This window comes from Rhinatrema bivittatum, chromosome 10, assembly GCF_901001135.1.
Source record: "Rhinatrema bivittatum chromosome 10, aRhiBiv1.1, whole genome shotgun sequence".
In the NCBI taxonomy this organism is placed as follows: Eukaryota; Metazoa; Chordata; class Amphibia; order Gymnophiona; family Rhinatrematidae; genus Rhinatrema; species Rhinatrema bivittatum.
In genome coordinates, this window is record NC_042624.1 from 56,255,541 (window position 1) to 56,282,379 (window position 26,839).

General features: G+C 42.8%; 1 long non-coding RNA gene across 1 annotated transcript in view; it reads left to right on the forward strand.

Moving 5' to 3' along the window:
- The first annotated feature begins 2,023 nt into the window (after positions 1-2,023).
- Positions 2,024-26,839, forward strand: part of LOC115100384 — a 202,144-nt gene continuing 177,328 nt past the window's right edge. Inside the window, exon 1 of the long non-coding RNA XR_003859047.1 lies at positions 2,024-2,167. This is a non-coding gene — a long non-coding RNA (uncharacterized LOC115100384). The remainder of the gene's footprint in view (positions 2,168-26,839) is intronic.

Genomic DNA, 26,839 nt, shown 5'->3' on the forward strand with positions numbered 1-26,839 from the left:
GCGCGCATGTTTGGTGGCCCACGACTCGTGCATGCGGGGGGGGGGGGGGATTTTTATAATCTACGCATGGCGATGCGATCAGCCGGCCACCAGTTCCCTCCCAGTCTTCTCCAATTAAGGAGCGGACTGGGAGGGAACCTCCCTAACCGTAACTCTACCTACCTTTTCCCCTCTCCTCCCTGACCACTAACCTAACCCTACCTAGCCGCCTCTACTCTTTTATTTTAATACTTACTGCGCCTCCAGATCAAAAGTATCTTCTGCGTGCCAGCCAGCTGCCAGCGCACGCTTCTCCGAGACAGCGGCTAATGGCGCTGTCCCAGCCCACCCACCCCCTCCCCGCCCAGACCATGTCCCCTAGGATGCCCCTTTCAGCAGGCCCGGCACTTCGGTGCATAACCAGGGTCGATTGTAAAATGCGCGCAGCACACGTAAGGCCCGGTCATGCGCCTAACCCCTGAAATTTACCCATGTAGCCCTTCTAAAATCAGGCCAATATTAATTTACAACAATAACAACAAAAAAATCTGGGCAGTAAATACAATGAGATTCTGAATGCATTTTCACTGGCTTTTCCCATACGATAGTTACTTTGTACAATTTCCATACATGCATTTTTATTCTTGTTATCACAGATTACAATGATCAAGCCAAACCTTTCTGTTATCTGAGTACAGTTTAGTCTGCTAGGGTTAAGAAAACAGTTGTATATCCTGAAAGGAGATTCACTTCTTCTGACCCATGCTGGGGGATACCACTGAGCATGAAGTGAGCCTAAAGTAGTAAAATCTCTCTTTATATTCAGCTTTTCTAGGGACAGAGAAAGGTCCAGACAAAACATAAGAGGGTCATGCATAACGAATGACTGCAAACAATTGAGAAAAGTTGTACTACTCAACAGAAATGATGGGATTAGATAAGGACAGAATGATGCAGGCGGGGATTGAAGAAAGACTGTCCCTGCTGTTCACTATAGAAGTGAATTTTCCTCTAAGACAGGGGAGAAAATCTATATTCTTATATTCAATATATGGCTCAGAGGCAGAGAAGGATCACCTGTTTCAGGAGCAATAGTCACAGATGTTAGTCAAACCTCACCACAATGATTAATTTTATGAGTGTAGAGTCCTTAAATTTACAGATCTATAGAAAAATGTGTGTACTTTACATATGTATATGCACACAAACAAATATATACACACATATGCATATCTATTGATTGGGTTTATTTGGGTTTTTTGATTGTGGGAGATGGTTTGATTTTATTTTTTATTATTTATCAGAAAAAAAAATATAAAAGCGTTATACACTTGCCGAGAAAATAGAGAGATGCATACAGAAACATCACCCAAAGATGAAAAATTAGATGGTTTGATTTTTTTTACTTTTATGAAAACTGAACTTGTAATAAGGCTTTTAAATCTGATTAAATAGGAGAGATAAAATAGAAGCAGGATGTCAGAAAGAAATGGTACCAACAGAGAGGCTGTTTTCTCAGGCTGCAAAAAATAGGAAGGTTTCTTAATTTTGGCTCTTTATATCAGCCCTGCTGATGCATCTTAAAAGAACTATTAAGTGTCATTACTAATGTGAAAATATCAGCTTCATAATTAACAACACTAAAATGAATCCTAGATTAAAAACAAAGAAACAACATGTTATAGATAAAAACTCAATTTCAAATTACCAAAACACAATGGGGTTACTTATATTGAATGCAAAAAATTGAATACAATAAATGTCAAAAGCATTCAAAGTTAATTATGTTTTAAATACCGCACACTGCCAAAATTATGCATGCGTTAGATAGGGACCTTCATAACACCTGTGCTTAAGTTACTAAATTTCATTCACCTTCTAGCATTGATGGGTCATTTTTAATCATCGTTCCTAGCATCCGCTTTTGAATTTTTTCTTCCTTTATTTTATATTTTTTAATTAATTGCCTATAAAAGGTGGAAAATGTGTTTCCCTGTGAGATTAGAGATAAACACGATGCCCTGACAGGATATCCTGTTTCGTACGCGCCACATCAGGGGCCAATCTTTGTAGCTGCACCATCGGTTTATTTCACATTACTGAAAAGGCAATATGCATGCATTTCATCAGCACAGCTCTCTGTTTCATTTACTGTGCAAGCCACTTTTCAGCTTTTCAACGAATAAAGGTAAGTCCCATCAACTCTTCTCTTCATCGCCTCCATAGTGAATACAGATAAAAACTGCACATTTCAAGGATTTGGCATAAATAAAAAAAAAAAGTATAACCCCTGCCCCCTCCCAGAAAGAAAAACAAATGGAAAAAGGACTAGGGGTGGGCAGCTGGTGAATCAGGCACTTGTTTTTCTAAAATTAGCAAAGAAAAATAAACTGATTTCAAAACATATCTGGAAGATTGTCCTTTTTGTTAAAAATAAAACAGTAACAAGGTAATTTGCATGAGGCTTTTTTTTCAGTTTTCCGTTTATAGCATTTGTGTTATAATGTTTCCCATATGCTTCATTGCTACCTAGCTAGAGCGCATGGTCTGTCTGTGTTCATTTACTTTGCTCATTGCACTGTAAACAATAACGGCTTCTGTTTATTAATAGATTTCAAGGATTCTTTCAAGTTTGACATTTCTTGCACATGAATTTAGAGGGCAGAGCATGCCAAGCATATGCACAGCCTTATAAATGATTTAATTCTATAGCATGCTGCATGGGGTAGTTTGGAGAAACTAAAGCACTGCACAACAAACAGATAGCAAAGAGGTATCATCAGCAAAGGACGTCTTCGGGAAGCTAACGTTACCTTGGTTTGAGAGCGTGTTGAAAGCTTATGGAGAACCTCCTGAAGCAGAGTGGTGATCAAAACATGGCCATGTCGGGGTTGTGATCAATATGGACACTTGAGATAAGTTATGAAGGTTTATTGCTCTCTTGATGTTTGAAATTAAGGTTTTGTGGCAACAGCCCGCTATGGGACCTTCATGGTGACAGGACTTATTTTTAAAGAAATTACAAAACGTCCTGTCACCATGAAGGTCCCATAGCGGGGCTGTTGCCACAAAACCTTAAGCAAACTTAAGCAAAACCATAAGCAAACTAAGATATAAAAAAATTAAAAGTGGACCAAAGGGACAAACACAGCTTGTTTACCTGTTCAAGTTGTATCCATGAAGGTCCAACAAATGTAATAGTGATTTTGATTGCAAGTATTAAAAAATGTCACTGGGAAATACTGTAATAAAAAAAAAAACATGGCTCTTTAGAAAAGCTTATAATCTAACATAAAGGCCATGTGATGCCCTTGGAACGGTCTAAGACAGGAGAAGGTCAGAGAACAGACCAGGCTGGAGTCTGTTTTGCTTTTCAACAGTTTAATTACAAAACATTCAGCAAGACAGAATCAAAATGGCTGCTTACCTCAGCAGACTGACAATGCAAGAACAGTTTTTCCAAAAGAGCACAGCACTCCATTACAGCTTCCTTCTCCCTGGGGCCTATCTAACTCTCTCAGAGCCTCACCTTTGTATCCCTTACCTCAGGGAAATGCCCCCACCCCAGGATCCCTTTCCTGTCTGTCTTAAGGTGGACCGGGCCACATAGATGGAGCCAGTCTGTTAAAGCAGTCTGAGGCTCTCTGTCATATACTGTATCACAGGCCAATAAACTCACAACATCACTATCAGATCTATAAACAATATTAGTAAATTGAGTAAAAAGAATTGAATGACATAAAGTGTAAAAGACTACTTTATGAGCATGGCATGGCACATAGGATAATGAAATGAAATAGCACCTTAATTAACGCATACTTGATGATGTTGTGTTGATCTAGAATTAGTATTTCTAATTGTAAGAAACTAGATAATGCATGAATATGACCTAGACTATGTATTAACTATGTGTATTAAACCCAGAATATGAATGCTGACCCAGAAACAGAATGATGACTTTGTAAACCATTGTGATCTTATTTTGGAACAATGGTATATAAAACATCTAATAAATAAATACATATTGTTACTTTATGTAATTTACCATGCACCTACCTTTAGGAAAAGGGAGAATCCCAAATTCTTATAAATAAATAATTAAATCTTTTTGGCTGCATCTGCATTTGGAGGCAGCGGATGTCCTCATCTGCATACTGAGCAGGTGCGATGGAACTTGCGAGCTTGCAATAGGCAAGACAACTTATTAAATTGCTAGCATCCTGTCCCTTGCCTTGCAGTTTGGACTGACCTTCTGCTTTCCTCTGACCCTGCAATGAGTTATGGAGCCTGAAAGGAACTCCCTGGCAGGCCTCACTCCCCTGATCTGTCAAATGACCCTTACTGGTCATTCGTATCTACCATACGTTAATGTCCTGGGTCCCACACGACATAAACCTGTTCTCCTCCTTTTATCCCTGAATCTTTCATCGCAGTTTAACCAGACCCATCCTTCATAATCCTCACAGGCCCCCCTATGATTCCTTCCATGCAAGCCAGAGTGACCCGCACTGTATGGGATCATAGAGTCTCAACACGCTCACCAGCCTACGAAAACATCGTACCCACTTCAGCATATTTTTTGTCACTCTTTTCTTATCACACACCCCTTTTTGTTCTTCTACTTGTTCTTCTTTCCCCCTTCTCCTCGCTAATAACTAGAATATGCCAATATGGATCATTTTTTAATTTTCAACTCTTTAGGCATCCCGTCCCACAATTCTGCTAGTGCCACCTGTGCTGGCTTCCCTGTGTCTTGCATCAAAACTGCTGCCTGCTCCATGTGCCAAGACTTGGATGCCGGCACTGGCAATCCAAGGATCTTCTTCATCACCATGTGCCGCTTCCAAGGCCTCTGCCACAAAATCATGTCTTGCGTAAACACTCACCGGGAGGAATTTTACTGCTTGAGCTTCCCCAGGTTAGTCCCTGCTGCAGTATCCCTGCGACCAACAAAGCCTGGATATGGCTGGGAGCAGACTTGAGTCTGGGCATGCACGGGTTTAAATGCAAAGCCAGTTCAGTGCAGTTTATCCTGCCCTAGCACCAGTAGTTAAATGCACATCCAATTCAATGCTATGTTTTCCCCAGCACCTACTTCTCCAAGAACAGTCCAACCAGGTTGTCCCAGTCCTACCACTTATGACAGCAAAGGCTTTAAATGCAGTTCCATAAAGCTTTGCTCTTCCTGGTATAACTGCTTTTCCAAATACAGTTCAATTATGTTGTTTGATTTCAGGGTTCAAAGTCAGTCCCAAACACTCTGCAGTTCCCTCCCCCCCCCCCCCCCCCAGCTCGGTTGCTTCTCCAGAGCAGAGGAGGATTGCCACCTCCCACTTTTGTAGGAAACCCACAAGCTGAAGGATTCATGTTTCAGACTCAAGCACTTCAGAGTTTTTCTACTCCAACCACTGCAATCCAATCAGGACTTACTCTGCCTTTAGTTACTAGCAATGTCCTCTTCTGTTTCTCTCCTGCTGTCTTGCTCCTCCTGGCTTTCCCACCAGCCTCATATATCTAATTGCTCTCCTGTAATCCTCCTCCTGGCCTTGTGCAACTTCCTGGTTTCTCTGGGAGATGTAGTCAGCCCCTCGCCACCACAACTTCTGCCTGCAGTGGCCTTCTCCTGTGCTCCACTCCCCTTTAGCCTCAGTAATGGGAGGCTAAAGGGGAGTGCTAAATGTAAACTTAATTACCTTCACAGACATCAGAATAGGTTGAAGAGATTTAATCGGTTACAGATGTCTAATATTGAGATTTTCACAGTCTGGCCTCCTGGTAATTATCATCATGTAACCGTCTCTTTTTCGTCAGTAAGGAGGCCCAGACAACTGATCCGTAAAGATAAACTTTTATTGCCAGCAAGATGCAGCTAAGACAACGGCTTAGTACAACTGCATGCCACGCCCCCTTTGGAGCAAACCTTTATACACTTTTACAGCTCTTATCTTTCACACATGCGTTCTGGTTTTGCTGAACAAACAATTTACAAACTGCTGAACAAGCAATAGCTAGCGTGGTCTTTAGTAGGTGTAGCTTATGATCAGACTATTGTTTCGTCATTTAATTGACGGGTTAGACATTTTACGGCGGCGTTCGTATTAATACAATACAAATTATTATTCCAAAATGGAGTTACGTTTCACTAAATGTTAGTGCGTGAGAACGTCAGTACGTCACTGCGCATTAGGTTCCGTTTGCGTTGCAAATGTTAGTAAATCAAGATGGTTGTGCGTTTCACTGCGGGCATGGTGCGACGAGAAGCGTCTCCGCTGTGCAGTCTTTAGGGGTCTCCTGGCATCACCCATACATAAGCCCACCACCTGCCATGCCCCTCCCTCTTCCTCTGCCCTGCATAAAGCCAAAACAGCCCCTGTGTAGCGCTGCCCTTTCTACAAATCCTCTAACTTCTCTTATTCCCATCCCTGGCCCTCTTCCTCTTCCTGCTCAATCTTCTTAATACCCAACCCTGCTTGCTCCACTGCCAACCCAATTAGGCATCCCCATCCAAATCTGCCAGTGGCTGAATGTTTGCCAGTTTCTCTTGTCTGTTTCTCCTCATTGATTGCACAGAAGCTGAAAAATCAATGTCAGCATCTCATCTTCAATTGGCACATTTCCTTCTCCTGCACCTCTGTGGAGTCCTTCTGGCTGGGTAGAGCTGTGGCCCTTCCTTTCTTCCCGCTCTGCATACTGTGCCTCCTCCTGTCTTGTCCAACAGCCTTGATATTTTTTCCCAGTGCACCTCCCCTCATAGCAACACCCCTCCCCTTAGTAGCCCTGCCCCTTGAGGCATGACCCCAACAGCCAACTTTGGATCTACTATCCTGTGTTGCCTTCCTTACTGGAGTCCCCTGAGCTCCTCCGGTGGATCCACCAATGCCCTGAGACTTCCTGGAGCATTGTCATTCATGCTGGGTTCTAGGTTCTGGTTCTGAGTTCTGGTTCCGAATTTGATTTCTGGTTCTGGTTCTGGGTCCTTGCTTGCATGGAGCACTTCCTCCTCACTGCCATGTGAGACCTCAACCAGACCCGTACCACACACATCTCATGCCTGGACCTGAAGGAGCACATGCCCCCCCCCCCCCCCCCACACACACACACACACACTGTGACTGATCTCACTGGACTGAGCCTAATCCAGTCTCCTAATGTCTTCCATGAGATTAGCTCAGACTCATAGCTCGGAACTGGCTAGGCACCAGAGGCTCTTGCATGTCTGCTGCAGCCACCAAAATTGCTGCCAATGCTGAAATCTCAACAGAAGAAGTCAGGGAGCAATCCATGCCAAACACTAAAATAGGGACCCAAATCTGTTGGGTCCCAAACCAATCTGGGACCTCCACTGAGATCCCAAGGTGGTCTAAACCTCAGGAGGCCACCAGGAGGGGGAGAGGGAAAGGAGGCGAGGGAGAAAAGGGAAGAAATACAGTTCATTCTCCCCTTCACCAACACCCTACCACCACCACCACCACTAAGAATAACAACAAGAACAACCAATGGCAAGGCCAAGTGAAACCCCAAGCTCAACTGAGCAAAGCTCCATCTGAAGCCACATGGGAGGGAAGCAGTTCCATGTTAATGGTGTCAAGTTGGGACTCTGCTCCACCTGCTTCTTACATATTTTCAAGACAGTCTTTCATTTTATTATAATTTCCCATTGTCTTACGCATAAGTGAACATCCCTACTGTTTGCAGGATTTGTGTTGCAGGCTTTGTATCATTTTAGAAACACTTTTTATTTATTTTATTTATTTATTTATTTATTTATTTAAGGTTTTTATATACCGGCATTCATGATACAATCACATCATGCTGGTTTACAGTTAAACAGGGGTGCATAATAAACTTCAGACTAGAACTATAGTGCGGAAGAAAGCAGTTACAAATAACAAGGATGATTGAACTAGGAGAGGAGGGAGATAAAAGAAAATATTTACAAAGAGCTGAAATTGAGCTGGCTGTGTTATAAATGTTGATGTTGTGAGACATTAGTTGGAGTCCGGGAATGCTTGTTTAAAAACAGCCAAGTCTTAAGTCTTTATTTTTCACTTTTCTGAATTGCTTTCATCCTTTCAATATCTCATGAAGGTACTGCCTTCCTAACTGAACCCAGTACATAAGGTGAAGTCTCATACAGGCATTATTGCCTCCTTTTTCCTGCTCATGATGCCTCTACTTAGGAAATTTAACCTGCTGTTTGCTTTCCCACTTGCTTTATTATAATGTCTAGCTATCTTGAGTTCATCTGCTATGATTACTCCTAGATCTCTTTCTTGTTTTGAGAGTTGCCATTTCAAGTCTTTCAAACTGATATGTGGCTAATGGATTTTTGTGTTCCAGATACAAGAGTTTATACATTTTAGTACTGAAGCTAATGTACATACATACATAAATATTCTAGCTAAACTCTAGACAAGGTAAGAACCTGAAGATTTCTACAGTCTATGTATTAAAAGTAAGAGGAAATTTTTGAAAACCACTATGTTTTATTTTATTTATTATTTATTTAACAGTTTTATATACCGCAGTTCAGGTAACAATGTTACTAATCACTAATCACTTTGAATGGAGGACAATGTTACTAATGAACAATGTTACTAATCACTAATCACTTTGAATGGAGGAACTGGGAATCTGCCTCCTCACTAACATTTGTAATTTCTTTTTCCAACAAATTCAATCGTGGGATGGAGGGGCTTGAAGAATGGAAGTATTTGTTCTGAAGTCATAATTTTGATTTTTTGTAAACTAAGATTTATTAAAATGGGGGTCAGTGTCTTTAGCTATATTTTAACCCTGTTATTATTATAACCACCTCCAACCACACTAAAGAAAGGAGAAAATGAGTCATAAAAACTGAAATTAGATAGAAGAAAATAATAAGTGATATGTTATAGAGAGATTCTTCTGACCATTGTTTGTTACGAATGTAAAAAACCTATTTCAGTATTACCTTTTGTGGAGCAAATATGCAATATTGAAATTCCCTCTGAAGGAGATAAAGCAATAGCTATTTTTTTTTTTTAATTGTACCATCTTTACACATTTTTCTCCAATAATGCCAATGGATTCCACCTTTCTGCTTTAAATGTCCAGTATACTATAGCCCTGTGGACATGTTTAATCCACAGCTGTCAGACCTTATTATTTTCAATATTGCAATTATTTCACTGACCTACTTTTTCACTCTCTACTATTCTACTTCAGGCAAGAATCCAAGCAGGAATAATGAAACTTTATCATGGTTGGGCGTCCTTTTCATGTTATCTTTCATGGTTCAATCAATTATTTACAAAAAGAAATGTCAGAGAAATGTTTTATATTTTGCTTATCCCAATGCTGTATTAATGTCAGTAAGGAAGGAAATATACAACAATTATACACAAATATTTCTGTTGTCTCTGAAAAAAATCACAGACTTCATATGTAATCTTGTTTCATCCTTCAGTGAAGGCCACTGTAATATATTCAAGAACAGTCTTTCACTTGAAGTTAAAAACTGGATCTACATTAAAATATAAATCCAGATCTAAGTCTGACCTGATTTTTCTTAAACACTGTATTTTATTGAGATTAGGTTAATTGAACAAAGGTCATGTCCAAGCTAATCTCAGATCTATCTCAGTTATTGTAAGAGTACTGTATAATGTTATATATGTAATTTAATTGTTTTAACTATAAAACCAAATCTCTTTTGCTTTCTTTGTGTGACACAATGACAAAGTGTATACACTGAAAAGCCTTAAACAATCTTAGAAATAGTGAAGAACTGCTTTCAAATAAAGAGACATCTTTTTGGTAGACTATTGAACCACCAAATCTGTACTATTCTTAAGAGATCTGATTGGCACAGCACACTCTTAGCAGCATTAGTGTACATTGATGCAGGTTTGCCACCTGAGATGGAAAAACTCCAAGGTAACAGTGTTAAAAGTTATATGCTTCTAGGTTTTAGTTCTTACTTTATTTCCATATATTTATATTTTATTTACTGAACTTCTTGTATGATATCATTGACCTCCATTACATTAAGTGGCTTTTCCTTTCAGAAGCACCATGGTTTCTACTTAAGAGCTTGCTATATGTTATCATCCTTGCTGCAAGCTATGCATTGAAGAACATACCATTGGGTTCAATGCAAATATTGACCTGTAGCAGGGGCGGCTCAAGAGAATCTGCTGCCTGATGCGTGGGATGAGATGGCATTCTCCCAGCCCCACCCCACCTCACCCTGCCAGGGAACAGCACAGATCAAATCATCAAGAGGGGAATCTCTATGCATTCTAGCTCTTTTAGTGATTGATTTAATCAAAACACAGAGCTACGTCTCTCTAAAGTTATAATATAGCCAAAAAACAGAGGACTATATATATATATATATATCAATGCAATAACATTTTTTTGAACAGTTTTAAAAGTACCTTATTTATTTTATTTATTTGCTTTTATATACCGACATTCGTTGACGTACATCACATCAGTTCACATCAAAACGGCTGGAATAGTATGACTGAAGGTCGTACTATTTTACATTTTAACATTAACTGTGATTGGTACTAAATATACATTGTAACTTATTTTCGATTGCAAACTTTAAAACGAGTGGAAAAAACTTTGGAGGGAGAACAAGTAACAAGTATAACATTTAACAAGAAAAACGATAGATGTTAAAGATGGTTATTGGGGTGGAGAGTCTCAATATTGGAAGAAGTAAAGTCTGCAGAGTGGGAGGTACAAGGTTAGCTGTGAGAATAAGGGGAGGGGGAGGGGAGGAGGGGAGGGAGCTGATAGGGGGCGGGGGGAGGAGGAGGAGGGGTGGGGGTTAGGTTGTGTGTTGGTAGGCTTTATTTTATTATTTATAACTTTTATATACCGGCATTCGTAAAAAAAACATCATGTCGGTTTACAGACAACTGAGAAAGGAAATTACAATGATAGATGGAGGAAGGATAGGAAGTTAAAAGGTGACAAATTTACTGTAGAGCCAACGGGCGCCACAGTTATTAAATGAGATTACATGTGGTTAACCAGGTTGGACATAAATTAATTATATACAAGAGGCGACAGAGTGGGGGGTAGCGCGGGGTGGGGGATGAAGCGCATAGGGGAGGCGGGGTGGGGTAGGAACTGTACAAGGGGGCAGGTGGTGGCGATGGGAAGGAGAGGTGGTGACTGAATATCAGGAAGCCATAAAATGGATGGGGTGGTGAGGGAGGGAGGGTGTGTAGGGGGGCGGGGGGACACTGTACTAGGGAGAGGGAAATAATGAGTGTTGAGGAGAAGTCAAATGCTAGGGTTGAGAGGCGTTGGGATAGGCCTGTTTAAATAACCAGGTCTTGATTCCTTTTTTGAATTGATTAAGTGAAGGTTCTAGTCGGAGCTCAGTGGGGAGGGAGTTCCAAAGGGTGGGGCCGGCGATGGAGAAGGCTCTCGCTCTGGTGTTTGTGAGGTGAGCAATTTTGAGTGAAGGGGTGTGGAGGGTGCCCGCAAGGGAGTTTCTGGTAGGACGGTTGGCCTGGTGGAAGTGTGGCATATCTTCGATCCAGGGGGAGTTATTTTTATATAGCGTGTTATGTATGATAGTAAGTGTTTTGTATTGAGAGCGATAGGTGATTGGTAGCCAGTGGAGGTTTTGTAATATGGGAGGAATAGCCATGGAGGAATAGCCATGTTTTCAGGGTTTTTTTGAATGAGTGGATGGAGGGTTCCAGTCTGAGTTGGGAGGGTAGCTTGTTCCAGAGGGTAGGGCCCGCTACAGAGAGAGTGCGTTGTCTGGTGGAGGTAAGGTGTGCTAGTTTAATGTGGGGTATTATAAGCAGGCCCGTGTTTTGAGATCACAGTTTTTTCTGGCTGTGGTGTAGTTGGAGAGGGTCGTTGATCCATTTGATATTTTGGTTGTTGATGGTTTTGTGAAGTATGGTGAGAATTTTGTATTGTGATCTGTGTGATATGGGGAGCCAGTGGAGTTCTTTTAGTATTGGGGTGATGTGTGCGGAGCGGTTGATGTTTATGAGAGATCTGGCTGCTGCGTTTTGAAGCAGCTGGAGAGGTTTTAGGGTGGAGGCAGGCAGTCCAAGGAGGAGGGAGTTACAGTAATCCAACTTGGATAGTATGACGGATTGTAGTACTGTGCGGTAGTCATTGTGGAAAAGAAGTGGTTTGAGTTTTTTGAGTACTTGTAGTTTGTAGAAGCCCTCTTTGATTGTCATGCTGATTTGAGTCCAGGGTAATGCTGAGATCTCTGACCTCACTGATGAGGGAGGTGTCTGGTTGGCTGGAGGAGAGGTCTTTGTTGGTTTTGGTGGAGGGTTTGTTTGATATGTATAGTATTTTAGTTTTATTGTGGTTGAGGGTGAGGGATATCTGCGAGAGGAGGTTCTTTATTTGGGTGGCGAGGGTGTCCCAGAGTGCAATGGTGTTGGTTAAGCTTTCTTTGATGGGAAGAAGAATCTGGACATCGTCTGCGTAAAGAAAATGAGGTTCATGCTGGAGAGGAATTTACAGAGCGGGAACATATATATATTGAACAGGGTTGATGAGAGGGATGATCCTTGTGGAACTCCGTGGGGGAGTGGGTATTGTTCTGATTCGCAGTTGTTGAGGTGAACTTTGTAGAATCTGTTGGATAAGTATGATTGAAACCACTTGAGGGTGTTTTCAGATAGGCCGAGGAAAGTGGTATCAAAGATTAATATAATATAAATGATTAAATCCACTGTCTCTTGCCCGCAATGGGCCTGACAATATCAGAACTATACACCATCAATTCAAATCATCTACTGCAAACCTCATTTAATATACAAAAAATGTTTTACTTTATTCAAAAGGATTTTAATCACATTCTCACTAAAAATTCTTAAAACAACCAACTAAAGCACCAATAACATTTCTAAATGTAACTAGCCACCATATACTTAGCTTGAAACATTGTTCTTCAAACAAATATTAGAGACCTGACATGGCCCATGTTTTGGCAAAGCCTTCTTCAGGGATTCTTCATTATCATCTATATACAAAAAATCAATATATAAAAAAGAAACATTAAAAACACCTCTATATATCTAGAAAAGCCGCACACTCACAATACCGTCATTACAACAGGGGTAAATAAAAATGGCGGTTGCAAATAAAGGAATCCCCTTCCTATTTCAATAGCTATTGACAAATAACAAGTAAAAAGAAGGAAATGATGCCACTAGATTGATAGATGTCAATCATGCAATTGGCTTAGGGATGGATTTTAAAAGCCCTACGTGCCGGACCTAAAACCCCGGGACGCGTCTAAGTCCCGGGGCTTCGAAAAAGGGGCGGGGAGGGGGAGAGTCAGGGTGGTCTGGGGGCGGGGTCAGAGGCTTCTGGTACAGTGGCCATTTGCCGCTGTGTCGGGGGATCGTATGCTGACAGGCTGCCGGTGCGCGCAACCCCTGCCCAGAGGCAGGCGCAGAAGTTAAAACAAACGTTGGGGGGGGGGGGGGGGGTTAGAATAGGCCTGGGGGGGATAGGTTAGGGGAAGAGGTGGGAAGGTTAGATTAGGGGGAGGGAACGGGTGAAGGCCGCAGGCGTTGGTGCACAAGCAACCCCCTTGCATGCGCCAACCCACGATTTTATAACATGCATGCACCTGTGCGCGCATGTTATAAAATCGGGTGTCCATGTGAGCATGCTGGGTAGCGCGTGTACATGGACGCCCGCGTGTACCTTTGAAAATTTACCCCTTATTGAATAAATTATCCTAAAATCCCCAATCTAATAAAAAGTCATACAATTACATACAAAAAAATTAAAAATTAAAGAATGAAAAATCAATAAAAAGAAATTTTCATCCATGAAACACAGAACAATCAACTTCCCTATTTAATCCTCAAGGTTCTACAGTCCCGAAATAATAATCCATTTTTGTTCTTTCTGCAACAAAAATGTATCAAAATCACACCCCCGTATTGAGGGCTTAAGATGTTCCAATACAGCAAAGCAAATATCCACAAAAGTATGTCCTTGTACAATGCAATGATGTACTAATGGAGCCTCTATCAGTGTACAACTTATAGCACTTTGGTGTTCTATCATACATGTATGTAGACACCATCAAGGGGCACCAAATGCAATAAATCACTCCCATGAACCAGAATTGGTTAATGACTGTAATTGAAATATTCCATTTTTAGAAAAAGACTGTAGACAATCCAACACTTGTTGCAGGGATAATGACCCAATTTTGTAGAACCATTAACCACCTTAGAAACTACCTCACAATACTCAGAATGTACTAATTGATCTTTAATATTTTTACCCCCGCAATAAAGAAAAAATAGGTCCTTCCTCAAATATTTCATGCAACTTTAAAACATGCCAGTGTCTTTTATTAATCTGTTGAACCCTAAAAATCTGTGGAGAATAGAGTAAGATACAAGTCATCCTATGATCATCAACTTTATTAGAAGGTAAAAATAACAAATCCCAATTTATCCAACAAGCTCTCTTGTATGCCCTTTTAGTAATCCCCAAAGAGTAACCACGTTCTAAAAAATTCTGAATCATATCCTTAGCCTACACTTTATAATCATGTATATCAGAGCATAGCCTTCTTAAACAAAAAAATTGTCCAACGGGTAAGTTTTCACGTAAATGTTTCGGGTGACAGCTATCAAAACGGAGAAAAGTATTTATGTCAATCTGTTTCCAATGTATGGTGAAATCAAACCCCAAATTGTTTACAGAAATAAAAATATCCAAAAAAGGCAAACCAGATGTACTGAAAGCCAAAGTAAAACTCAAATTTGGATCACAAGTACCTAGCCATCGCAAAAACGCCAAGAATTCACTTTTACTTCCTTTCCAATAACCAGTATATCATCAATATACAATTTCCATAATTTGATATGTTGAATATATGGATTTAAAGGCAACCACTATTTTTCAAAGGCACCCATATATAAATTAGCAACATCGGCTGCCATTGTTGCCCCCATAGTGACCCCTTTCTTTTGTAGAAAAAACTGACCAACAAACATAAATAAATTATTACGAAGAGTCATCAAAGCCAGGGAGCAAACAAAATCAGGTGGAATCTTATTATAACATAAATGGCAAGAAAGTGATTCACTTATAATATTCAAGGCTTTATCTTGTAGTATAGAGTGATACCACATCTATAGTAGCAATAGCTATCATTTGCGATGGAAATATGCCTGTCAAAATCTGTAAAATCTCCATTACATGAGAGGAATCCCTAATGTAAGAAGACAAAGTTGTTACCACTGGTGCTAAACATTTATCAACAAATACTGACAATGGCTCAAAAAGAGACCCTCTCACTGAAATGATTGGACATCCAGGTGGATTTTGTAATGTTTTATGAATCTTCGGAAGTATATACACTACCTTTTAGTGATTTGAAATGTTGCAAAAGGGGGAAAGAAGGGGGTCAGAGTTCCCAGAGGAGTGACAGAGTGATAACTTTTCTAGGAAGCTGGCAAACCCGTCATACACCCAGGAACCCTTAGACCTGCCTCCCACCTTTCCCCAGCATTTTTCCCCTGGAGAAGTGGGAGATGGGTGAATGGTGGTCGTCTGTGTGAGGTGCACTCTGAGCCATTGCAAGGGCATAAGGCAGCCAGGCCCTGTACAGCCTTGTTCCCACCCTTCCCCATGCCATCACCACCCACAATTACATGTTCTGCATGTATAATAACTAATTTTACATGAAAAAGGACATTTGAAATACAGTCTTCTGAGGTAAAGATCACAACAACATATATATTATTTGTGCATGCATTGCTGTGTGCCAACCAGAAAACCCTACAAAAAAAGCAAAAAACACACTTGGAATGCATATGGTATTAGGCTATTGTAATGCATTTTGGGTGTGGGCTTTGTCTTCAGAAAGTCATGAGTAAACTGAATTACAGTTACATATAGTAAGCCTTCCATACTAAAAAATAGCATTAGTTTAAAAACTAAAAACCTTATCTATAAAAAGGCAACACTGCAACTATTACAGTAGGCCCTAAATACCAATACAGTTCCTCTTAGGAAAACAAAACAAGCCAGGCTACTATAGATCCTTACAGAAACTTCACACTAGCAGGATACCTCACCTCAGTTACACATTTATTTATTTGTCTATTTATTTATTTACTTAGACACTTTGTAGTCCAATAATCTGAAAATCTTAGTGGATAACAATAAATATACATAATAAAATAGGCAAAATGCAAAACAATCAATAAAATGTCTAAAAGTACAGAACACAAACAAATTAAATGTTACAAAAAATTACAAAGGCAGATTCTAAACAATAGGTAAAGCAGCATAGAAACCCACTATAAGGGGTAGATTTTAAAAGGTCCATACACGCACTCGGATGTGGCTATTTTATAATGTTAGAAAATGCAATACCCACGCACACATGCACACCAGATTTTAATGTTCATGCGCGCATTTATGGGTGGATGGCCTCGACCATACACAGGGAGGATTTTAAAAGAATCGCCCGGCAAAGCAATCAGGCTTTTGAAAGTTCCCTCGCAGTCCATTCCTTTATTGGAGTTTACAAGTTCCCTCCCAGTCCACTCCAATAAAGGACTGGACTGGGAGGGAACTGGCAAAGGAGCGGACTGGGAGGGAACTTCCCTAACCCTAACCCTATCCTTCCTCCCTCTTCCCCTCTCCTCCCCGACCCCTAAACCTATCCTATCTATCCCCAATTTGTTTTTTGTTTTTATACTTACTGCTCCTCCAGAGCAGAAGTAAACTCCGCACGCTGGCCGGCTGCCGGCCCACGCTTTCCCAGGATAGCATATAATAACGCTGCCCCGGCCCTCCCCTTTCTTCAGGCCCGGCACTTCTGCATGTATGAGGAGTTACATGTATGCCGGGCCCTTTCTAAAATGTGCTCGGCACGAGCAGGGCCCGGCCATGTGCGTAACCCCCTGGATTTTATGCGCACTGGCAATTTAAAATTCGGGCTTAAATCTGCAATGAATTTACTACACACATGCAGAACACAGACAGCCCTTTCCCAATACAGAATAAAGAGATAATAAAGCATAAACAAATTTGTAGACAAAAACTGAACTGGAAAGCACAAGCCAGACTATCTGCAGTGCAACAATGGCAAAACAGAAATACCATTCCTCATAAAACTTCAAACAAAAAAAATCAAAAAATATAAAACCCTCATAATACTAAAACCATATTAATAAAAAGAATAAATGTTTTAGAGTAGTTGATGAATAAAACATCCAGTAATTAAATCTCATATAAAAATTATAAAAACATTTCCCAAACACCAATAAAATATTTCAAATTTGTAAACACATTAAATAGCATCCAATAATTAAAACTAATAAGAATAAAATAAATCCTGCTTTCCATACCTGGGATCTTTTGATTTCCAGTCACCCTGAGATTTCTGTGGATTAGTGTGGGGGGAGCAGGGGAGAGTGAGGGAACTTTCTCCTTCCTCTCTCATACAAATGCTCTCTCATACACATGCTCATTCATGTGCTCACATAAACATAGATGCTCTCTCATACATTCACATGCTCTTACCCACACACCTACTCTCACACTTGCTCTTTTATATATATATATACACACACACACACAGATACTCTCACACTTGCTCTTTCACACACACAAATACAGATGCTCTCACACTTGCTCTTTCACACACCCAACACATACCCTCTCATACATACACATGCTGTCATGCACACACACAGATGCTCTCTCTCACACACATGCAGGTGCTCTCATACAAGCAGATGTTCTCTCATACATATACATACACTTGCTTTCACCCATACACATTGATTCTCTCACACATGCTCACACAGGCCCATGCTCTCATATACACTTGCACACACACATACACAGATGCTGTCTCATACATACACATACAGATGCTCTCTCTCAGGCACCCCATGCTCTATCACATACACACCCATACATGTTGTCCATCAGGCTCAGTCTCCCCTTTCTGTTGTGCTGGTGAGAGGGATGAGCTCAGCAGGCAGTTGGGGGTCTCTTATTTTCTTCTGGCACTGCTAGGACTTTTCTTTCCTCCTGCCATTGGCAGGCTGTGCTCCACCAGTGGCCATGAAGCCTTTTCTCTTCCTCCTGCCCAGAACTGGTGCTCGCAGGTGGGGGCGGACCGACAAAGAAAGAAGAAGGCCGCCAGTGGACCCCCATCTAACCAGTTGCCTTCTTCTTTCTTTTTCAGTCCGCCCCACCCCCATCAATTTCAGGGTTTTTATACAGCTTTTATGTTCGAGAAGCCGCGTTCAAATTAAAAGCTGTATAAAAACCCTGAAATTGACAGCTCCATTGGTAACCCACTGTATAGAAAAGAGTCATCAATTCAGAGATTTTCACTGGACCATTTTAGAAGCAATTAATGTTTCATCTAGAGGAGGTGATACTCAATCGTTTCTGAACAGGCGCGAACAATTTTGGATTTTTTATTTGAAAGCGGTGCAACAAGAAGGACTTAATGAAATCATTAACTGGTATTCCCTGCTTTAATTCATGACATCATGATGCTGCTGTGCATATAAAAGTAAGGTGGACAGATGCCATGTTTAAAGGTCTTGTTAAGTGGTTCTGAAAGAAAGTCGAACATTTCGGGAAGCAAGTGGAGTGATTACAGATTGAGATCGTGATTGAAATTCTAAGTAGAACCCCCTGAAGCAGATATGCTATCGAAACATGGCCATGTCAGGGTCGTGACCAAATTGGACACTGAAGATAAGTTTTGGTAGTTTTTTGTTGATCTCTCGATGAGTAGTTGAAATAAGATGTGTACCTAAAAGTGACCTGGGAAAGGACTTTCATGCATTGGGACTATTTTTAAGAATCTAAAAAATGAAATGGTAAGAATATAAATGAATAAATAAAGGAAAAGTGGACCTGAGGGACACACAGCTTGTTCACTGTTTCAAGTTGTACTCATGAAGGTCCAATAATTTAACAAAAAATTTCACATAAAGTATTTAAGATTATGCTGGGGAATATAGTGGTGTTTTTTTTGGTATTCTTTGAGTCCCTGTCTCAGCATGCTTTCAGCACTACAACACCTTTATATAAAAGCAATACTCTAAGGCTATATCTCACCTTAGGTCTTTTATTCAGTCCATTTTCCATCAAGGTTCCTCATTCTTTCCATTGCTGATTCATGTTTCCTAATGGCTAACTGAGAATGGACGCTAAAGAGAAAAAATCCATAGAATTGAAGAATAATACAAGGAAAAAAATGTGGTCACAAAAACGCAGGGGTTAAATAGCGTGTGCATTTTAAAAATCCCATGTACATGTGCATTTTACTCCCGCAACCCAAACACCCCACCAATAACACTTCTTTTTAACCCAAGTGAAAAGTATGGGGTAGATTTTAAAAAAATGCGCGTTCGCGTACTTTTGTTGGCGCACCAGTCGCCAACAAAAGTACGCTGGATTTTAGTAGATACGTGCATAGCCGTGGTTTCAGCCCCGGGCTGAAACCACGCCCCTGGGCCCGCCCCCGAAACGCCGCGTCCCGCCCCCAAAACGCCGCGTCGATCGGCCCCGCCCCCGACACGCCCCCGACAAAAAACCCCGGGACTTACGCGAGTCCCGGGGCTCTGCGCGCGCCGGCAGGCCTATGGAAAATAGGCGCGCCAGTGCGCAAGGCCCTGCTCGCGTAAATCCGGGCGGATTTACGCGAGCAGGGCTTTTAAAATCCGCCCCTATGTGTACATGTTTATCCAGCAGAGGATAGCAACTTTCAGATAGGCCTGCTGACCCAAGTGAATTGCTCTGTACGCAGATACAGGGCTTTGAAAATTAGCCCCTCCCCCCCATGTGATTTTTCTATGCACATGAAAAAATGTAGTAACACATCTTGACCATAGCATCAGAAGTGGGTTGGATTGCAAAAGTAGGTAAGTGCTGTTATCTTCCATGCTTTACACTAGCTTATTTTCAGACAGAAACTACCTGGATAGTTTCTTTATCAAAATTAACTCAAGGTAAGCATGGTAAAAGTACTCATGTACATTGCAACCTCTTTCACTGATATGCAGGGTGCATGATTGCAACAACAAAAATAAAATAAGGCAGCCAAAGTTTGTAATATGCACAAGGAATATTTTCATCCATGCTAGCTGGAAAATTGCAATTAAGCAATACTACAGGCAGCACACAATGCTATTTATCATCTGTACATTATTTTGCACACGTGCAGTGCTGTTTTTCTTCCAAAAAGAAAGAAGAGGGCCCTCGATGAATTGAATACCGCAGGACCAGCACAGGAGAAGGTGCAGCAGCTGACCAGGCTCCCTCCTGCTCCCAATCGCGTCATGCACGGGCCTCTTCTTGTCTTCGCCACTGGTGAGATGGGGGTTCGCCAGCGGCGCTCTTCTTTCTTTGTCGGTACGCCCCCACCCCCCACCTGTGCTGTTCCCGCGGTATTCAAAAATCACGGGGCTAGCACACTTAACTAAATATGTATCGGGGGAGGGGGAGGCAGCCACTGAGCGTTTTGGAGAGCACTTTTTTGCCCCTCCAAAATTTTGACGCCTGATGCGCCTGCCTCATCCTGCCACCCTTGACCCATAGCTCACCTTTTAAAGGTCCTGGGGGTGGGGGAAGGTTGGCAACATTTCTAAACCAAAATCTTCTAACAGAGACACTTGCTTTGGGAATGCATGCTCAGCGCTTATATTGATTTGGAAAATAGGGAAATGTAAGTGATTGGAAACTGAGGAGGAGTGTGTGGGGAGGGAAGGAACATATTTCTTTCCATCCTACCATGTTTCAAAATGTGTTGTGTAGAAAAGGTCAGCTATCTAAAATTATCTTAGTTTCACTAGAGAAGCACTTCTCAATGTTCATCACATATTAATTTTCCATTTTCTCACTTTTTCATTTTTTTTCCCCCTACATGCTGACAATATTAACTGAAATTCTAGGCTACATAATAAATTAATTTCAAGAGCAGTGAGGCATATACTCACACTGCACCTCTTGCTACCAGCAACATTTCAAATAAAATCCATACTATCTGTTCCAATGAATCGATCTTTTACTTCTTCCAAAACCAAATTACAGCACTGTCAACTTGCAAACATTGCATACACTGCACACAGGCATGTATAAATAAAAACACGTAAAGAAATCATTAAAATCATTAAAAAAGATATATATATTTAACCTCTCCCCCTCATCATAAGATTAAATAAGATTATACAAGCCTGTGTGCAGTGTAGGCGATGTTCCTAAGTTGACAGTGCTGTAATTTGGTTTTGGAAGAAGTAAAAGATCGATTCATTGGAACAGATAGTATGTATTTTATTCGAAGTGTTGTTGGTAGCAAGTAGGGATGTGAATCGTGTGCCATATCGTCTTAACGATTGAAATCGTGTGGCAGGAGAAGAAAATCGTGTTAGGCACGATTATTTCGTTGAAAAATCGTTAAAAATCGGTTTTTCCGATTAGTGCGCATTAACGGGAGTTAGTGCGCACTAACAGAAATTGATACAATTTGACACTTTTCAGGTCAGTTAAGGTCAGTTTAGGAATGAATATGTATTCCTATTGGCTGCCCTCTTATTTATTCATGTTACCAAGGTTCCCACTGACAGGATATGGGGGATGGGAAATGGAAACAGTTGGTAGCTTGACAAAAAAAGTAATGTGATCAGTCAATGTGACTAGAACTTGTGCCCTAACCCTGTCACCAGGGGTGTTGTGATCTTCATGTACACACAGTGCCCTATCCCTATTAATACCAGGAGTGTTGTGATCTTCCTGCACACAGTGCCCTAACCCTGGCACCTGGGGTGTTGTGATCTTCATGCACACAGTGCCCTATCCCTATTAATAGCAGGAGTGTTGTGATCTTACTGCACACAGTGCCCTAACCCTGGCACCAGGGGTGTTGTGATCTTCCTGCACACAGTGCCCTATCCCTATTAATACCAGGAGTGTTGTGATCTTCCTGCACACAGTGCCCTAACCCTGATACCAGGGGTGTTGTGATCTTCCCGCACACAGTGCCCTAACCCTGGCACCAGGGGTGTTGTGATCTTCATGTACAAACAGTGCCCTATCCCTATTAAAACCAGGAGTGTTGTGATCTTCCTGCACACAGTGCCCTAACCCTGGCACCAGGGGTGTTGTGATTTTCATGCACACAGTGCCCTATCCCTATTAATACCAGGAGTGTTGTGATCTTCCTGCACACAGTGCCCTAACCCTGGCACCAGGGCTGTTGTGATCTTCCTGCACACAGTGCCCTTACCCTGGCACCAGGGGTGTTGTGATCTTCATGTACACACAGTGCCCTATCCCTATTAATACCAGGAGTGTTGTGATCTTCCTGCACACAGTGCCCTAACCCTGGCACCAGGGGTGTTGTGATCTTCATGCACACAGTGCCCTATCCCTATTAATACCAGGAGTGTTGTGATCTTCCTGCACACAGTGCCCTAACCCTGGCACCAGGGGTGTTGTGATCTTCCTGCACACAGTGCCCTATCCCTATTAATACCAGGAGTGTTGTGATCTTCCTGCACACAGTGCCCTAACCCTGGCACCAGGGGTGTTGTGATCTTCATGCACACAGTGCCCTATCCCTATTAATACCAGGAGTGTTGTGATCTTCCTGCACACAGTGCCCTATCCCTATTAATACCAGGAGTGTTGTGATCTTCCTGCACACAGTGCCCTAACCCTGATACCAGGGGTGTTGTGATCTTCCTGCACACAGTGCCCTAACCCTGGCACCAGGGGTGTTGTGATCTTCCTGCACACAGTGCCCTAACCCTGGCACCAGGGGTGTTGTGATCTTCATGTACACACAGTGCCCTATCCCTATTAATACCAGGAGTGTTGTGATCTTCCTGCACACAGTGCCCTAACCCTGACACCAGGGGTGTTGTGATCTTCCTGCACACAGTGCCCTATCCTATACCAGGAGTGTTGTGATCTTCCTGGACACAGTGCCCTAACCCTGACACCAGGGGTGTTGTGATCTTCCTGCACACAGTGCCCTAACCCTGACACCAGGGGTGTTGTGATCTTCCTGCATGCAGTGCCCTATCCCGCCTGCATTACTAGTGAGAGGCTGGCTTCACAGACAGGGGGGAGCTTCCTGACCCTCACTCCTCCCCTCCCCATGTCCCAGCCAGTAATGGTGTGTGGGTGAGGGGGGGAGGATGGTGAAGGGTGAGACAGCTCCTTCCCTGCATTACTAGTGAGAGGCTGGCTTCACAGACAGGGGGGAGCTGCCTGACCCTCACTCCTCCCCTCCCCATGTCCCAGCCAGTGAATGGTGTGTGGGTGAGGGGGGGGGGGGAGGATGGTGAGGCTGAAACAGCTCCTTCCCTGCATTACTAGTGAGAGGCTGGCTTCACAGACAGGGGGGAGCTGCCTGACCCTCACTCCTCCCCTCCCCATGTCCCAGCCAGTGAATGGTGTGTGGGTGAGGGGGGGGGAGGATGGTGAAGGGTGAGACAGCTCCTTCCCTGCATTACTAGTGAGAGGCTGGCTTCACAGACAGGAGGGAGCTGCCTGACCCTCACTCCTCCCCTCCCCATGTCCCAGCCAGTGAATGGTGTGTGGGTATGGGGGGGGGGGAGGATGGGGAAGGGTGAGACAGCTCCTTCCCTGCATTACTAGTGAGAGGCTGGCTTCACAGACAGGAGGGAGCTGCCTGACCCTCACTCCTCCCCTCCCCATGTCCCAGCCAGTGAATGGTGTGTGGGTGAGGGGGGGGGAGGATGGTGAAGGGTGAGACAGCTCCTTCCCTGCATTACTAGTGAGAGGCTGGCTTCACAGACAGGGGGGAGCTGCCTGACCCTCACTCCTCCCCTCCCCATGTCCCAGCCAGTGAATGGTGTGTGGGTGAGGGGGGGAGGATGGTGAAGGGTGAGACAGCTCCTTCCCTGCATTACTAGTGAGAGGCTGGCTTCACAGACAGGAGGGAGCTGCCTGACCCTCACTCCTCCCCTCCCCATGTCCCAGCCAGTGAATGGTGTGTGGGTGAGGGGGGGGGAGGATGGTGAAGGGTGAGACAGCTCCTTCCCTGCATTACTAGTGAGAGGCTGGCTTCACAGACAGGGGGGAGCTGCCTGACCCTCACTCCTCCCCTCCCCATGTCCCAGCCAGTGAATGGTGTGTGGGTGAGGGGGGGAGGATGGTGAAGGGTGAGACAGCTCCTTCCCTGCATTACTAGTGAGAGGCTGGCTTCACAGACAGGAGGGAGCTGCCTGACCCTCACTCCTCCCCTCCCCATGTCCCAGCCAGTGAATGGTGTGTGGGTGAGGGGGGGAGGATGGTGAAGGGTGAGACAGCTCCTTCCCTGCATTACTAGTGAGAGGCTGGCTTCACAGACAGGGGGGAGCTGCCTGACCCTCACTCCTCCCCTCCCCATGTCCCAGCCAGTGAATGGTGTGTGGGTGAGGGGGGGGAGGATGGTGAAGGGTGAGACAGCTCCTTCCCTGCATTACTAGTGAGAGGCTGGCTTCACAGACAGGGGGGAGCTGCCTGACCCTCACTCCTCCCCTCCCCATGTCCCAGCCAGTGAATGGTGTGTGGGTGAGGGGGGGGAGGATGGTGAAGGGTGAGACAGCTCCTTCCCTGCATTACTAGTGAGAGGCTGGCTTCACAGACAGGGGGGAGCTGCCTGACCCTCACTCCTCCCCTCCCCATGTCCCAGCCAGTGAATGGTGTGTGGGTGAGGGGGGGGGGAGGATGGTGAAGGGTGAGACAGCTCCTTCCCTGCATTACTAGTGAGAGGCTGGCTTCACAGACAGGGGGGAGCTTACTGACAAAAATAACAAAAATAATAAACAAACAAGTTCTAGTCACATGAGTGATGATCATCACGTTACTTTTTTTGTCAAGCTTCCAACTGTTTCCATTTCACATCCCCCCAACCATCACCTCAGTGGGAACCTTGGTAACATCAATAGATAAGAGGGCAGCCAGCCAATAGGAACACATATTCATTCCTAACTGACCTTTACTGACCTGGAAAGTGTCAATTTGTATCATTTTCTGTTAGTGCGCACTAACGGGAGTTAGCGCACTAACTCCCGTTAGTGCGCACTAACACGATTTAACGATCTTTAACGATAAATCGTTAGAATTTCTATTGTATTGTGTTCTATAACGATTTAAGACGATATTAACATTATCGGACAATAATTTTAATCGTTGAAAAACGATTCACATCCCTAGTAGCAAGAGGTGCGGTATATTTAATTTTATGTTGAGGGGGAAAGGTTAAATTTGGAGTGTCTCTTTCTCTTGCAGCTGTTACCTTGATTGGGGACTATCCAATGTAACTGCTGTGGAGCCTTTATTCTGAGGGAAAGCATCTGGAAACTTAGAGCTTGCCCAATTTGTGCACAACTCTCATCCTTGAAAATGGAGCTGACTGTGACTAAAGATCAATTAGCTTCAATTAAAAGAATTACACCCACATTGCATTACTCAGAAAATAATTCCCCAATACCACAAACAAACCAGGAGTCAAGAAAAGGAGATCCATTAGGCTCAGGTAGGACCCACAGTCACCCATTCTTGACAGAAGAGCAGCCAACAGGTATACCGCCCCACTCAAACAGGTCATCAGGAAATTCTTTAAAAACCAGGAATACAGTTGGCTCTGGTAGAATTAGACCTGTGATGAGGAGACACACAATGTACCAAATGCAAAAAGAACAACAAGCCTTCTCTAAAATAAAAACTGAAGAAGTTCTTGAGAAAAGCATTGCAGTATTACCAGAAAAGAGAGAGAAAACACAATGCATGCAGTATTTAAAGATCCATAAGCAAAAAAAAAATCTAATTGAGATGGAAAACTCTGTCAACAGTGGCACTACCGCAAAAAGAAATAGTGAAGTGAATAACAAATCTCAACAAATATCTCACAAGGAGTCCAGGAAATGCAATAACCGTAAAGAGAGTACCTGGAAGGCTATGACCACAAATGCTCATAGTTTGGGAAATAAAATCCCAGATCTGCAGGCCCTAATGGCTGAGGCAGAATTGGACATTGTTGCTATCACAGAAACATGGTTCACAGAATCTCATGAATGGGATACAACAATACCAGGCTACAACTTGTTAAGGAAGGACAGAGAGGATAGAAAAGGGGGAGGTGTGGCTCTTTATGTCAGAAACAACATCCAAGCAACTGAGCTACAAGGAAGTTGGGGTATTGAAGAAGCTCTATGGGTCGACCTAAAAAACGATGACGGAGCATCCATTTATATTGGAGTGGTTTACAGTCCTCCAAACCAAAAGGAAGAGCTGGACAGAGATCTGGTTAAAGACATCCATAAGATAGGTAAGAAGGGAGAAGTGGTGATCGTGGGTGACTTTAATATGCCAGATGTAGACTGGAAAATCCCATCTGCAGAAACTAAAAATAGTAGAGCGATAGTGGATGCCATGCAAGTATCTTTGTTCAAACAAATGGTGTTGGAACCCACGAGAGAAGGAGCTATACTCGACTTAGTGCTCACTAATGCAGATAATGTCTCAGATGTCCAGGTGGGCGCCCACCTCAGCAGCAGTGATCATCAAACGGTATGGTTTAATATCACTAAAAGAATAGGGAAAAGAACCACAAAGACCCGAGTTTTACAGTTCAAAAACACAGACTTTGAGGAAATGGGGAACTACCTGGAGGAAGAACTTAAAGGATGGGAGAACGAGAGAGATGTGGATCAGCAGTGGACCAATCTAAAAGGAGCAATCACCAAGGCAACTGCTCTATATGTTAGAAATGTAAAGAAAAGCAAAAGAAAACTGAAACCTATCTGGTTCTCAATGGAGGTGGCTGACAAAATTAAAGCTAAAAGAACAG